Below are 13953 nucleotides of genomic sequence, written 5' to 3' on the forward strand. Positions count from 1 at the left end.
ATAAATTGTTTTAAATTAAAACATTAGAGCTGACACAAAAATTAAACTTACTTCACTCATAATTCAGTGAGTTCAAGTTTTAAGTCAAAATAATGTCTACAATCATGCTTTTTCCATTTAATGATTTTTCACTGTTGGGTTTAAAGTGTATTTTAGGCTTTACTTCCAGAATATCTTCTTTTTTTGTTCTTATAGTTTTTATTATTATTATTTAAAAAAAATTTCACTACACCTCTATGCCTCCTGTTGTTTTGGTCAATTGCCTTGAATTTCATCAGTTGCTGCCTGGTCTCAACTCAGACACTAGTGTAGCAGGCAATTTCTCTGCCATGTGTCTTTGAGAAATGATAGTTGGTTGTGACAGCCCATCAACATTTGTTTAGAAAATTGCATGGAAAATGTGAAAACTGTTGCTCTTATTTTGTTCTCAGTTTTAGACAAGCTAAAATTGACTCTAAACTGTGTAATAAATAAAGTATAGATATATTTGTAATATATCTGTAATACATTGTTGTATTGTTATACTGCATCTAAAGTTTTTTGAGCACTACCAAATTTCAAGGCAACATTCAAAGTTGGTCTTAACCAGTGTTATTTATACTAAAATCTGATACATCACAAATAATTAATTAAACTTAAAATTGTTAGAACTAAAATCAAACCTTATTCAACATTAAAAGCTATTAGTAATTCTTTCTTACAGCTGTCCCACTCTTTAAAACAATAACTTCAAAATTACGAAAAAGATTTAAAAGATTTAGAGCCAAATAAACAGGGGAGTAAAAAATGATTTCAGGATAACGATTGCATCATTACATTGTTGCGACATAGAGCTTGGTACTGTAGGTTTCCTCAATAAATCCTGTTGACTTCAGCTATTTTTGTGCATTACGGCAATATAATAGTTAACAAATTAAAAGGTGGAGGTTTCAATGCCTGTAACTCAAGATATTTGAAAAATACTCTTAAAATATTGCTTTTGCAAAGTTTACATGATAGACATACTTAATATGTTTGAATGTACTTTCACACTTTTAGTGTTGATCTATTTTTAAAGCCCTCTCAGGGTATTGGGATCTCAATGTGGATGAAGTTGTTAAATTTTTGTTGAATTTCATAAACCATAAGTGGGTCATTTTGAGTACAGTTGATATGAACTGAATTTAAAGGAACATGTCTGGAAAACAAATAAATTTGAAGCTAAAAAATGCATATTGTTTCCCTCTATTAAAATTACTGCACGGAACACAGCTCTCTGAGCGCACTTGAAAAGTGCTTTTCTTTCCATTCTTAGTGTCCTCATTGGCATACATAATGCAACACAGCTTGCTAAAGTCAACAGATTTTACTTATAGACCTGTCTCTGTGTAAAAATAACACAAAGTTGCCATTTTCCTTGTTTTATGGTCCTGTAATATCACGCCAAACCTCAGGCAAAAATTGTCATTTAGAAAACCCTTTACTAAACAGTGGATAACTCCACAAATATACACCCAGGGCATTTCATATTTTAATTTGACTGTTGTTTGTTTGTATTTCTTTAGAGAACATCTAAAAAAAAGCAAAAAGGACATAAGGACATTTTTAAAAAATGCTTGATATAACAAAGAATGGCTCAAATCTAAATAAGTTTATCACATGTTTGATGCCACCCACTGGGGGAGCATATTAGCAATTTGATTGAAATATTGTGCACGTTTTACTGTGAATACTACAAATGATGTTAAATTACTTCCATTACAAACCCAAACACTGTCTGAAGCACATATAGGCCGAATGAGGTCTACTATAGGAGCCTCGCCACTACTAAATATAGCACAGTGATTGGAAACAAGAGCTCTTGTGTGCCAGAAAACTGTGAAAGTGTTTAGTTTAGTGCGTAAGCCCAACAGCCCAGATCAATATGGGGTACTCAGGGATTGTTTTGCAGGGGCATCTCAGTAATGTGATATTTACTGAATGCCCCATTCACTAGAAGCCCCTGGCGTCCCCCACCAGAAGCACATGGCTGGACGGATTTAGACCAGAAGCCCAGACCATTGGGCAACTTCCACTCATTGATCCAAAAGGATGGAGTTTCAAACCTGTACAAGAGCTCATCCTCCCTTTTTCACTTTGCCTCAAGGTTCTTCTCTATCCATGGGCGATTTTACTTTTTTTTTTCTTTTTTTTTTTAAAGAGGTGATCCACTACTATATAATATTTTAAACTTTAGTTGATGTGTAATGTAGCTGTGTGAACATAAACAGCATCTCTGTATGTTATATGCTCAAAGCAAAAAGAGACATTGGCTTTTACAGAGTTAGCTTAGCAAAGCCTACAGCAAATGAAGTTTAGGCACTACAAAAAAAAACATACAGACTAGTGAGATCACAAACACTTTAGGTTATGTGCATTCACCACACGCATACACCCTGCACATCGAAGGGGAGTGGCCAGAGGCACCGTAATGTTATAGCAGAAGGCTAAAATGGCTGCTTTTCCACAAAGCTAGTTCAGTTTCTGTATTTGGACTTCCGATGGACACAACACAAAGAGAGAAGCTTACAATTTCATTTTAATTATGTTCCAGAGAATGAATAAAACTATATAGCTAGCATTTGACAAAGGACAGCTTAAAGAATCTCTCCCAGCTCAGTGCTGGATTTGGCTAATATATGTGAAAGACACTTGTTAGATTTCATTTTAAAGAGCAGGCGTGAAGTTCAGCTGTGTCCTCTTCATTATCTGTCTGATTCAAAACTCAAAAGCGCGTGACGTGGTGACGTGAAGCCAATCCTGGAATCACAGCACATTATGTTAGATGACCAATCAGAGCCACCTTTCGGAGGAACTAGGAAATATGATAGGATTGTATATGTCATTTTCATGTAAGCGGAGTAGTAGTATATAATTAAAGTAAGATATATGAAAAAAACATGATTTTCTACAAATTAAGCATAAGCACAGATTGCTTTGCATCTTATAACACTACCAAGCCTTAAAAATACACTGTGGACCACCCTTCATGCCCGTAGCCAGCGAGGGGGTTCGGGTGGTTCGTTCGAACCACCCCCCATGGCCAAAAGGTCCAGAATTTGTCCTTTTAATTATTTTATGTAATTTAATATTATATCATATTATTATATCATATATATTTGCATTCAATATATATTGTAATAAAGTGTAATTTTTCAATAATTCTGGCCAGTAATTCGAATCCCATAGAGTAGGGGTCACCAATCCTAGTCCTGAAGGGCCGGTGTCCCTGCAGGGTTTAGCTCCATCTTCCCTCAACACACCTGCCTGCATGTTTCAAGTATACCTAGTAAGACCTTGATTAGCTTGTTCAGGTGTGTTTGATTAGGGTTGGAGCTAAAATCTGCAGGACACCGGCCCTCCAGGAACAAGTTTGGTGACCACTGCCATAGAGCCTCAAAGCCACAATAATGTGACGCGAGACACGTGACATTGTCACATTTGAATCTTTGATGCGACATCCATGGTGAGTTTCGCTGTTGGTCGAAAAGAGCAAGGAGGCAGAAAAGGCAGGCAGCGACGTCATTATCGCAAAATATTGAACATATGTTCATAAAGACTGCCAAACAGGTAACGTTAAGTGACTTATGTCCTACCAGATGAAAATCTGCCCCTGAGGTTCTAGGCTAACTGGCCGCATTAGCGTGGACATCCTGTATATGTATTGACTTTTTTGGTTTATTGGTTTTAATGGCATGCGGAGTCCTCAGCCGTCAGATGTCACTTAACAGCAAACGGCGCTAATCCTGTCAAGTCTGTGTTTTTGAGGCTGTTTGCTCACTTATTCTGATCGGATATAAACCCAATCGCTGAGACCACTTCAGAGGGTGATTTGGGATGCATTCCAGATGAAGCTGGATAGGTATTATCATTTTTTGACAAAATTAATATAAACTAAATAAATTATGACCTGGAGAAAATCTGACCTGCGCCTGAAACACCAGTAGGTGCGCATTTACAGCCAAAATTATATTAAAACATGTTTACTATAAGCATAAAACATGTTTTAACTTTTCAGACCTGTAGCCAAGGGGGGTTCGGGTGGTTTGGAAGACCCACCCCTCACTGACAGATGTCCAGAATTTCTCCCAAATTAGCTCATTTGTCCTATTTTCATCCTATTTTGACTGGTATGCCATCATAAATAGGAATTAATTATTATTGTATTATTATTATTGTTTTAATTAATGGTTTTTTTTTTTTAACTGGCCAAACTGTGACTGAGGACAGTTGAATGTGCTGGCCAGTTTGTTTTTTGTCTAATAAATGATATTTTTTTTACTTTAAATCTTTAACAGATTGCTATTTTTCCTAATGACATATGGTGCAATAAATTTGTATTTTAAAAATTAGTCTTGTTTGAAATTTTTTTAACTGCAATTTTTAGGAAATATTTTTAGTACATATATAATATTTAGTACATTTAGGGGGGGGGGGGGGGCAGTCAGGGGGGCCATTGGAAAAAAAACATTTTTAAAATATTTGATAGGAATATTCTCATCTGGCTAAAGACAAAATCATATAAATGTGATAAACAAACATTTTAGCATTTACTATGTTACTGCAGATTATTAAAGAAAGTCAGTGTGACTTTTTTTTAAACAACATGAAAAAAATGTAACAATTTATATTTTGAGAAGTCCTGGTTCATCACGTCTAAATAACTATAAGCTTAAAATGAAAGGTACATGAATGTAAAAAAAAAAAAACATTTAAAAACATTGATGTCTTTTAATGTTTATAGATCTATAGGTTGTTTCACAACGAGCACTTTTCACCCTTTACAAAAATAAATAAATAATAATGTAGACTTTGCGTCCACACTTTTGTATGCTTTTATCTGTTATTTTGTGATGTCTGGAAAATGTCTGCATGGCGGAAAAAACTATAGTAATTTATAATAAACATGTTTTTGAACCACAAGTGTATAATGTGTACAACTATTTGCTAATGAATGCTACAGAATACTGTAGCACAGTAAACTGATAAACTGAAATAAATACTGTAACGTTAGTGTAAATTGTGGTGCATGTGATGGTGTTTAATTATAGCGTAGAAAACTGAATAAACTATATTTAAAATAAACTATTTATCACTACAGTTGTGTTGTACCACAGCAACAATATAATTGCTATGACAGTTTAATTCAAGTAATTATTCATAGTATGCTTCCAAACCCTATAGTTTTTTTTTTAAAAGTATGTAAATGTAAAGTAATAGCTTATACAGTATCTACCACCTTGATGAAAGGCAAATATATTTTAGTTCAGTAAAAAACTCGGCCTTCTTATTATGTTAAGGATCATGCACAACATACAGTATGTGGTTATTTTCTATTTATATCTCCTTTGAAATGGTATAAATCACAAAAATATGGACTTTACTCTCTGTCTCCCATTCAGTTTTTTACTTCCTGCCCTTCCTGCCCAAATTATAATTGTCATGTCACCAGAACCATGTGATTAAAAAAACTTATATAATGTTCATTGCTTGCAATGAACTACAGTAAAAGGTGGTCTGCAACTTGCAAAATGTGCTTCTCCTATATTTGAGCTGTGAAATTGGCAGTGCTTTAATCCAGTGGCATTGTACCGTAAATCTAAACAGGAAGTAAAGGTCAGTGAGTTGGTGAGTAGTAACTTCATGTGGCGCTGTTATTAAATGCACCTAAATTGCTTCCGCACCACAGATACACTGTGATCAGACTGCGCCTGGGCTGCTGGTGGGGAAACAAGGGGGGCCAAGCATAATTTGGGGGGAACCGCCCCTCTCTCCATCAGTTTAAATGAAAAATGTGCACGGCATGATTTCGTCTGTTCATCAGCAATATTCTTCCAAGTGAGAGGAAAAAAGCATGAAGTGCTGGTGGCAATCAGTCTCAGGAGGTTGGGATGAGGGGCATACAGTACATTTTGGGACTGACAAATGATAGAGGCAAGAGCTACGAGGCTGTGTTTTTCACTCGAGTGCCTTTTTGATAGAGAGCGTAAGAAGCGAGCTCTACCGTGGCCATGTAAATGTCAATCTGCATAAGCTAATCACTGAAACTGCCGAGGACTTGAGATCGGAGGGCCATTTCGTCAGACTTGTCTTCAAGGCTGCACTGGAGCGCAAGTTCTCGGTGTGAGATTAGACAAGTACCATGGTCTTGATTACATGAGATCCGAATAATCATCCCATCCATCCCCATTTCCTAAAACAACGCGGCGGGTCACAAATGTGATGCAAGGCAATTCTGAACTACAGTGAATGAAGCTGGAATGTGATTGGGCATAAACGTATTTCCCCTGAAGTAGCAATTATAGAGCGTGCTCATCACCAGCTGTTTTATTTATTAACAATACAATATATGGCTAGAGTGTCAGTCTGCAATCCATGGGTACAGTACATCCATGTCTAAGCCACTGCAAACATACTCTCATTTCTAAACTGACATTTAGTAATTGTTTTTAATCCTCTTTCTTCTTTTCAGTCGCACAGCTTTATTGTTAAGCTCCTGGCATGTTGCTGGTCTGGCAGTAGCCACTGTTTTATAGTCGCTAAATTAATCAACTACACCAACGTGCTAGAAAAAAACGAACTGATTTTACATTTATGTTCCTTTGACTTTATTTCAGAGGTCGCCACAGTGGAATGAACCACCAACAATTGTTTTAAGCATATGTTTTAAGCAGCGGATGCCCTTCCAGGCGCAACCCAGTACTGGGAAACAACCATACACATTACTTAACACACACACTTGCACACTACGGACAATTTAGCTTATTCACCTATAGAGCATGTCTTTGGACTGTGGGAGAAACCGGAGCACCCGGAGGAAACCCATGCCAACAGAGGGAGAACATACAAACTCCACACAGAAATGCCAACTGGCCCAGCCAGGACTCGATCTAGCAACCTTCTTGCTGTGAGGCGATAGTGTTAACCACTGTGCCACCAGATTTTGCAGAGAAATGTAGATCTTTTTAATATTGCCTTTCCTATTGTGATGTATACTGTTTCTAAGTGAAGTAGTTGCTTGAGTGAGACAAAAATGCATGTCATCAGAAATTGAATTGGTGGTTGGATGATTGTGGCTGGCTGTAGGTTAATATCATGTGAGTGACAGATTGTCCAGCCCTTACGTCAATAAATACATAATCTAAGAAGGGCACACATGTTGTTCAAAATGCTGGGGAAGTTATTTTGATTAAAGATAACAAAGGGACGAAAGCCGTTTTGGACAGTGCGTCGTCATGTAGTGCCATTGCACTTTGGGTTTCCCGAGTTTAAGTCTCAGTTAGCAGACATTTCCTGAAAATAGTTATAAAAGACCCGCACATTTAGCCCATTATCTGCTGTGTTACACTAGTGGTATAGAGCTATTTTTTTTTTTGAGTATTTATTTGAGTAATCATGCTAAATTTAATTAATCTTAGGCCTGGGCGATTTGGCCTCAAAATCAAAATCTAGATTAATTTAACATTTTAACTCGATTACGATTAATAAACAATTATTTTATTTTATTTATGTAGTTTTTTTTTTTTTGCTCTCATAATTCTCAGATAAGTTTTGTACAGTAAATATGTTTTTTTAATAAGATACTATGTATGATTATTTATTGAACGTTAGTGTTTAAGAACTAAATTTATAGTTTTTTAATAAAAAAGTGAAAATAAATAAGTTTATTCATAAACTAATTTTGAGAGGATCACATGCTTATGATTTAACTTTTTTTTTTCCATTCTGGTATTACTATTGCTACTATTACTAGTACTACTAATAATTGAATAGTATGTCTATGTAAATAAATAACATGCAATTTTCAAAATTATTAAAAATACTTTATTTTCATTACATTTTAAGTTCTAGACACCTTTTATTCATTTAATATAAATCGCCTATGAAGTGCACGTTTGTATCATTAATAATTAAGAATGCTGATGAAACAGATTTAAAAAACACGACGCGGAGAGGTAATTTAAAAAATACTAACAATATTATTACAGCAATGTTACAGCTTGAATAAACTTTACAATGCAAAAACAACATTACGTATGCATTTTAATACAGCCGTTTCTGTGTCAGTTGAATCAGTTGACTGTTGAAATTCAAAAAATTTAACCCAACTGGTTGAGTTATTAAAAATATAACCAAATAAAGGTTAAAAAATTACCCAACAAAGCACCAAAAAGTTTGAACTCAACCATTGGGTTAAAAAAAAATTCCTCCCACCATCCAAATATATACATAACACATAACAGATTAAGCAAAACAGGAACTTGTCTTGTTCCCTTCCTCCTCAAGTAGTTCCCTTAGCAGCCAGGGAGTTTTAAGATCTTTAAGATCTACCTGAGCTCAAGCTTTCCTCTCGCTCTGTGAACGGGAGCGATCCCCGGGCTCGAGGATCCCTTGAGCTCAGTGCTCTCTCCCGAGACAACATGCCAAACAAGCTTATGATAACTCATCAGCTAAGTGTGAACTCCTGAACTTGCACTTTTAGAAACAAAATAAATAATTTTCAATGTTTTTCATCTTTAAATTAGAAAAGTAGTATATCTTCTAAATAAACTCTTGCATAACCTGTAAATAATATTTTAAACAGTGCATTTCTTGAATCTTCTGTAAACAAATATTTAAATGTCAATAATAATTTTATCGTAATGGAAAATATGCCGTCTTAAGGCAACTCTGGTGCAGCTTCCATTCATCGTCAATGTAGTGCAAACATGTGCATGTATGTGTTCAGCACACAGAAGTTTAAATCAGCCTTAACAGAACAGGGTCACATAACCCCACACATGGTAAGGAAAGTTATTGAATAAATTGACCTGAAAAAAATTAGATCGATAGGTTCTGAATGTTAGATGCTCAATTACTTTTCGAATAATTGCCCAGCTCTAACTAATCTTTGAAAAAAAATGTACATAATGTACAAATGGTACTTTAAATCCTTTTAACAAGCTCCTTCCCTGAGTGGCGGTGTCATTTTACAAAATTTAATTTGCATTTTTATAATGATTTCCGCCTTAATTTGACAAATCCCATATTGTGATCTTGATGGTTTGTGACAGATGAAAAGTGAAAGAAATGTACTGTAAAAGAAGATTTTGAAGATGCAAAATATTAATGTGAAGACTGAATAAATGATGCAGTGGAACTCTTGCTTTGCAGACTTGATCATTTCATGCCAGGACTTGGTCACGACTGACCTTTGCCTTGGCAGACCAGGCTGGATAGGATCTGTGCCTGAGGATGGGATATAATTGACATGGTCTGCTGCTTGAGGGTTTGCTAGTTGGACTGGTATACCATGACAGAGAGAGATCATCTGGGTTAAAAATATAGACAGTCTGTTCAAAAAACGTGGCTGACATTAAAATGGAAGTGACACTGAATTAAAGAAAGCAGTTTTTGAATGTAAAGTATACCGTCTAAAATGACTGATATGTCATCCTCTAAGATTACAGATTCAATTTTCAGCTTGTCAATAATGGTGAGTAATTTATGTCCACTGCCACAGACGCTACTGTGGAATGCAATACAGATGCTGGAGATTCTTTAACAATTATTATATATATCTTTAACAATATATATATATATATATATATATATATATATATATATTCTAAAGAAAAAATCTGAATTTGAAGCAGCCATTTCTTGAGTTGTCAGTGTGACATGAACCTTTAGAAATCCTTTTAATCATTAATAAGTGTTGACAACAGCAGTTTTACCTTATATTATATATCTTATGTGTGTGTGTTTTATATATTATGTGGGTGTTTGTGTGTTTATCTTTTTACTTTCTTTATTTGAATAAACAGTAAGGACATTATGCCATTTACCCAAAAAATGGACAATAAAATATAAACAAACAAACTAATATGCATATATATTTTTAGTAAATGTTATTTTCTAAGATTACAGCGTCTTCACTTTCACCTTTGTTGCATCTCAGTTTATTGTATCCTTGGGACTAAAACTATATATACAGTATATATACAGTATATATATATATATATATATATATATATATATATATATATATATGGAATGTTAGCATAAAAGTAGTATGATAAAACTGGTAATAACAGATTAGCTTATGAAATGTGTTACTGGTAAATGGGTGCAAATATAATTTGTCTCACTTCATAACTTTGAGTAAATAGCCTCTGCCTTAATTATTTTAGACAGTTTATTCTAACGCTTTTCTCATTGGGATGTGAGTTATTTTCTTTTTATCTGTTACCACTCAATTTGTTCCACTAAGCAAACAATAATGTACTGGTTCCACACTGGCGGCAAGAATCCACTTTAGTCTATTTGCTGACAAACAGCTTGCTGCCACCAGAGGAATTATCTGCCATGCTCAACTGCTCTCTGTATAAGAAGCTATTTCTATAGATGCACTCACATCATCCAATTTATAGTCGGATGTCTTTAGAGTAATGGAAACTGATTGTGAAACTAAGACATGAACTTTCAAATTGGTTTTAAGATTATAATTGTCTTCGGCTTTGCCTTGCCTGGAAATGTATTTGACAGAAGTGCTTGTCATAAATGCTGACACAGCAAAGTATTAAGTAACTAAATGGGGAAGATGTCTAGACCACTGGGTCAAATTATTCTGAATTAACCGGTTAGCATTGATTACTAGAAATACTTTTATATGAAATTTGTTTTTAATTGATTTATCTTTTATTCCGCTGAAACAGAGCAGACCAGACAGAAAATAGAAGACTCAAATGCCATATAAAGGTTATTGTTTAACAAAAATACTTATCATAACCAAAAAAAGTATGCATTAATAGTTTATTTTTTATTATGAAATTTTAAAAATTTTCAAAGGACTTTTTTTGAAATAAAATACAATGCTGGCTGTTTTTTGTAATTAAAGATGAAAATAAAAAAACATGTACTCTTACAACCTATACAACACATTAAAAACGAGTATAAATAAATAGCCCAACCCTGCTTACAACAATAGATTTATGATGAATCCATAATTAATAGCACACTATTTTGCTATTATTTAATTAACAATTATTAAATAGCAAAAGGTCATAATAATTTTTTTTGTGGGTAATTGCATCCATATCCAGCTGCCAAAAAAGTGACATAGACAGCTAACTGGAATCAATTGATTTTTAATTGAATCATGAACCTCATAAATAAATTTTATTGTGAGCTGCCAAGACATTCCTACTGCCATATCAGCTCATCTCATCTCATTAGCTGTCCAAACAGTCAATTCTAAGGTGTTTATCTGTGGAATGTTTAGTTCCATTTCATCTGCCCAGAATCAATATTAATTTGTAACTTTATTAATTTAAAAACATCACTATTTCCAATACTCAGAACAACATATAAAACACCGTAACTAAACAACACAAAACATGACATGATTCCAGTGGCATACAATTTTGCACAAGACACATGACAGAAACATTTAAAGCCTTAAGAAGTACAGAATAGTGCACTGCACGTGCTATGAAATGGACAGGTTTAATAAACATTATTTTTCTTGTCGGCTTTATTAATCCGGGGTCGCCACAGCGGAATGAACCGCCAACTTATCCAACATACAAACTCCACACAGAAACACCAGCGACCTTCTTGCTGTGAGGCGACAGCACTACCTACTGCGCCTCTGCTTCGCCCAGGATTAATATATAATCAATTAAACTTCATGTTTGCTACTAGTTATTTTATTTTCAAGATCTGACTGAGGTAAACTTTCTTTTGATATTTTGAAATATATGCACAGTGCTACATTTTTGAAAACTGACAAATATGTAATGTGTACTACGTCTTCTTACAGTTTATGTTATCACAAATCCACTAGGGTGGCCAGAAATCCAGAGGGTGTCTTGTACAGTTATGACAAATGCATTATCTCAAATATGTTACTGGGGCATGTTTACTCAGACCTGCCATTAAATTCACCAGGGACCACTGTGGACATTTATGGAAATCTCAACATACTTCTCGCATCTATCTATGGGAGAAGGTGGTCATTTTGTCAATGCGCATAATGTATCAGCTTGATATAAACTGACCAACCCTCCCCCTCCCCTAAACCCAACCAATGGTGTTTTCAAAAGCAAACTACAAAAAAATATATATAAATAAAATAAATCACAAACTTCTAACACACTGCTTTTGTAGTTTTTTTTTTTTACCTGGTTTCTAGAACCATCCCTGGTGTCAGATATATGGTGAGCTAATAAACAAACTAGTGATGTGAGAAAAGTCATCCACACAAGCAGTCAGTGGTTTTATTTTATTTTACACACAAAACGCAGCTATATGCATACCTGTCAACCCTACCATTTTTCCCGAGATACTCCCGTAATTTACAATTCCTCTATTATCCCATAAAGGTAATTTCCCTTTTTTCTACAATGTATTATATAATCTTTGAAGGGTGGCAATAAACATTAAATAAATACATGATTTGAAGTCGAGCAAAAGTGGACAGATCAGTGGGATTTGGGAAGAACATACATATACACATAATAATAATAATAATAATAATAATAATAATAATAATAATAGTATCTAAACATGTAAATCTTGGTGGGTCTTCTTTAAAATACAACAAATTTTATCATAAAACATAAAATGTTAGCAAAGCAGTCGAATTCATTCATTATGGATCTGACATCTGAAATTTAAACAAAATATTAATTTGCTGCTCTTTAATCAGAATGTTTAAATTATGCAGTGAAGAAAAGGGTGGGGGTTATCCCTTTTTTTACATTCCAGTGTTGACAGGTATGACCATATGTACCAGCGAGCACATATTTGACCGATCTCAAAAATGTAACCCTGAGAACACAAAAAAGCACATAATCAGTACCTGAGGTAAACATTGTCAAACGTTGCGTGTTGCTGTTTGCATGTAGCAGTATCTTGTATTATTTATTTATAAAATTTCAAAGTGTACATTAATGCTTGTAATGCCTATTAATGCCCAATGCACAACCAAAAAAAGTGTCTAATGCAGTTTTTGAAAAATGCTTTTGAATCTTAGTGTCAGTCCGATCTCCAAAACACACCTGCAGCCAATCAGCCAACACAATCTCATGGAAATTTGTAACTTTGATTTAGTGGCTAATTCATTTGAATCGTACTATCTAATTTGTACAATTTAGTACGATTTGCTCATCATCCAATGATGGTTGGGGTTAGTGGGGAGGGGTTGGGTGCCACGCCTCCTTTTTAAAATCGTACAATTTCGTACAACTGACCTCGTACGAATTCATATGAATTAGCCACTAAACTGACAAAACAAAATCCTTTTACATTTCCTTAAGAGATCAGACTGAATCAGCAGTAAGGGCCGTGACTATGGGTCTATGGTCATTGCTTACATTAGGTAGTGCTGTCGCCTCACAGCAAGAAGGTCGCTGGGTCGAGCCTCTGCGTTTCTATGTAGAGCTTGCATGTTCTCTCTGCATTCATGTGGGTTTCCTCTGGGTGCTCCGGTTTCCCCCACAGTCCAAAGATATGCGGTACAGGTGAATTGGGTAGGCTAAATTGTCCGTAGTGTATAAGTGTGTCTGTGTGTGAATGAGAGTGTGTGGATATTTCCCAGGGATGGGTTGCGGCTGGAAAGTCATCCGCTGCGTAAAAACTTGCTGGATGGGTTGGCGGTTCCTTCCACTTGGCAACCTCGGATTAATAAAACGACTAAGCCGAAAAGAAAATGAATCAATGAATGATATCAAACAATCCCCCAGCTAATATTTAAGGAAGAAAATGAGTTCTGGGGCATCTGCAGATTTATGGTGTTGTACATTTGCTTAGTGTGTGTGTTTTAAAAAGATGTGAGTTTGTCTGGGAAAACAAGCTGTTTCAGCAGTAGGAAATCCACAGAGAAAGTCCTCATATATACTACACATCAGCTACCTGAGAGACCCATCTGTGTCTGGACTAGTCGAGCCCCAT

The 13953-nt window shown here is 35.1% G+C and overlaps 1 protein-coding gene across 20 annotated transcripts in view; it reads right to left on the reverse strand.

Annotated features, from left to right (window-relative positions):
• The window catches only part of pex5la (peroxisomal biogenesis factor 5-like a), a 139268-nt gene that overhangs the window by 109599 nt on the left and 15716 nt on the right, over positions 1-13953 (reverse strand). The window lies entirely within an intron of this gene.

The sequence above is a fragment of the Danio rerio genome, chromosome 6 (genome assembly GCF_049306965.1).
Source record: "Danio rerio strain Tuebingen ecotype United States chromosome 6, GRCz12tu, whole genome shotgun sequence".
NCBI lineage: Eukaryota > Metazoa > Chordata > Actinopteri > Cypriniformes > Danionidae > Danio > Danio rerio.